We start from the raw sequence: 2,551 nt of genomic DNA, 5'->3' as shown, positions 1-2,551 counted from the left end.
CGCGTACGCGCGCGTCGTTACACGCAGCGTTCGCTTTCCAAACAAACGCGCGGCTCTCGTCACCGTTTCGTATTCGGAAACCCCCCCCCTCGTACGGCGGGATTTATCGCTGTACGGACATCCGTCGTCGTAAACGAGAATCGCGCCGATGATGACGACGACGATGACGACGACGAACTTTGCCTCGCGACATGACTCAAAGAGAAAGAGGGGAGAGGGAGAGGGAGAGGCCCCGACTCATCCTGCATTTTCCAACATACAAAAAGCACCGGGCGATGTTAATAGACGTACTTGACGCTGCGAGAATAGTTATTACTATTGCCGAATGGGTCGGGTTAACGCGAGGATAAATCGCGATATCATTTTTACGGCGATGGAATCGCGTATAGGCGACGTCATCTTCATGAGCAACAGCTTGATCGTAAAGCACAAAACGTTCGTTTGAAAATTTATTTAAACGACCCTCCTTCCGCGCATACCATCGCGAGCGGGATGACACACGGTGGGCGGATTGCTTCGTAAATTGCGATATTTGGAATCGTTTCTAACAACAAAGTTAAACTATTATTGAGATACGAGTTTAGCAGGTACCGATTTCGTAGAAACAATAGTTGATTTAGTACGTGCCGCTTTCCGTATTCTTTCAACGATTTCCCCAAATTGCTCGAAGCGTTTACATTACCACGTATATCGTTGTGCGAGTCAGAAGCAAAGAAATTACGCGACTTGTATAATATCTCGAACGAATTTTTATACGTGCCGTGCGAACGTATCGTCAGAGCACACAAAAGATCTGATTCGTTCCGTTGTGTTATTTTCTCCCTCGCTCCTCCGCCTTTTTTGAATCGCGATTATCGTCACGCGGCCGATCGTGAAGTGGTTTTCTTTTCAATTATTCTTTCATTTATTCCTGACGTCTTCTGAACCGAAGTCGCGGGAGCTCAGCGGCCGCCGACCCGTTAAAATGTCACTCGCAAGACGGGCTTATATAACGTACAGAGAAACGCGTTGTGGAAAGCAAAGGCCAGCAGACGATCCTTTGCGCTTTCTACCTTCGATCTTACTCTTACGATAATTATGTATGCATGTATACCTAGTACCTACACGTACGCACACACACACACACACACACACACACACACACACACACACACACACACACACACACACACACACACACACATATATATATCATATTGAATATATTCCTATACGCTCGAGATTCTATACTCCTCCTACTTGTAGCTCTTTAAATGAATTAAACTATAATAGAATTACTTTCTCGAGAAAGCAGTTTGTATAGGATTTTGTTACCACATTAATTTCTGAAAGTATGTTTCTAATCGAGTTGAAATAATTGAACGATGTGTATTCGTAAAATTAACCCTCCGCTCCGTTGGCAATGTGAAATTTTCATATCTTTATTAAGTTGGGTTACCGAGAGCTTTAGCAGATATTTTTATATTATTCTGGACTGTATAAAAATCTGATAAAATTCTTATTTCCTTGTGAAAGTGCTGTAACAATGAGTTTTTATTATTATAGAAATTGTATTACACTTTTAGAAACCAAATGATAATAAGTAAGAGTCAACACGTTTCTTTGAAATTAACAAAAGAATATATTTCAATTAACAAAGGTAAAATTACAAGTTTCGGCTACCGGATTGAGCCCTCTTCAGACATTAACATGACGAAAAAATCGCAGAACAAAATCAATTATCGCAAATGATCTCATATTCGTAACATTCACAGCTCGGATGAGTCTTGATGTAGAGTTCGACATTATTTCCGTACGATTGAACCGTCAAATGTATTAAAAAATCTTGGCAAAGCTCTAGTTGATAAAAAGAAAAAATTTTAAAAACCGTACACAAAAAGATTAAAGAAAGGAAATGAAGGACAAACTTTGAATATATCACATTCAGTTTTGATCGATATACGCAGCAAAACATATATTTGTACATTTGCCATTTCGATTACTATCTATTAAACTGCTTGTATATTATCGTTCCAATTTATTTATTGTTTAAATTTGCGTATAAGAAATTTAGATTTGTAAGAGTGAGGAAAAAGTAATCATTCACTAACATATACGTATATGTAGAATGTATGATGCGTATCGCGCGTAACGGCACGCAGTATCGTGGCGAGCTCGAAAATTGCCCGGCCGTGATTACAGTTTCGAAACTGCTCGATTTCTTTTCCGAGATTGGCCCGAAGCTGCTGCTGCTGTTGCATTCGGTGCATTCGCCTGAGGCCTGTCTCTCCTCTCTCTTTCTCCTGAGATATACTAACGTGAGATTTCCGTTTCCACGATACGCAATAATGGACAGTAACCCGAGGCCTTTTCAGGTTCCCGCGCTTGGTGCAAAAGTGGCAACCGAATTTTATGAAAAAGTCTTTCATAATGCTAGAAGGGGCTCCTAATTTTTTTCTCTGTTTTACTTACCGTTTATTTTCTGCAAATTTCGAAACAATTTACGAAACAAATTTCTAACAAGTTAATAAGAAACAAGTAATTGTCCATTTAACAAGTCGTTGTACAACTC

At 40.1% G+C, this 2,551-nt stretch overlaps 1 protein-coding gene across 1 annotated transcript in view; it reads left to right on the top strand.

The window, feature by feature from the left end:
* Positions 1-2,551, top strand: part of LOC108750769 (protein jagged-1-like) — a 42,346-nt gene that overhangs the window by 14,914 nt on the left and 24,881 nt on the right. The window lies entirely within an intron of this gene.

Source organism: Trachymyrmex septentrionalis, unplaced genomic scaffold, assembly GCF_001594115.1.
Source record: "Trachymyrmex septentrionalis isolate Tsep2-gDNA-1 unplaced genomic scaffold, Tsep1.0 scaffold37, whole genome shotgun sequence".
In the NCBI taxonomy this organism is placed as follows: Eukaryota; Metazoa; Arthropoda; class Insecta; order Hymenoptera; family Formicidae; genus Trachymyrmex; species Trachymyrmex septentrionalis.
This window is presented reverse-complemented; position numbering and strand designations above follow the sequence as displayed.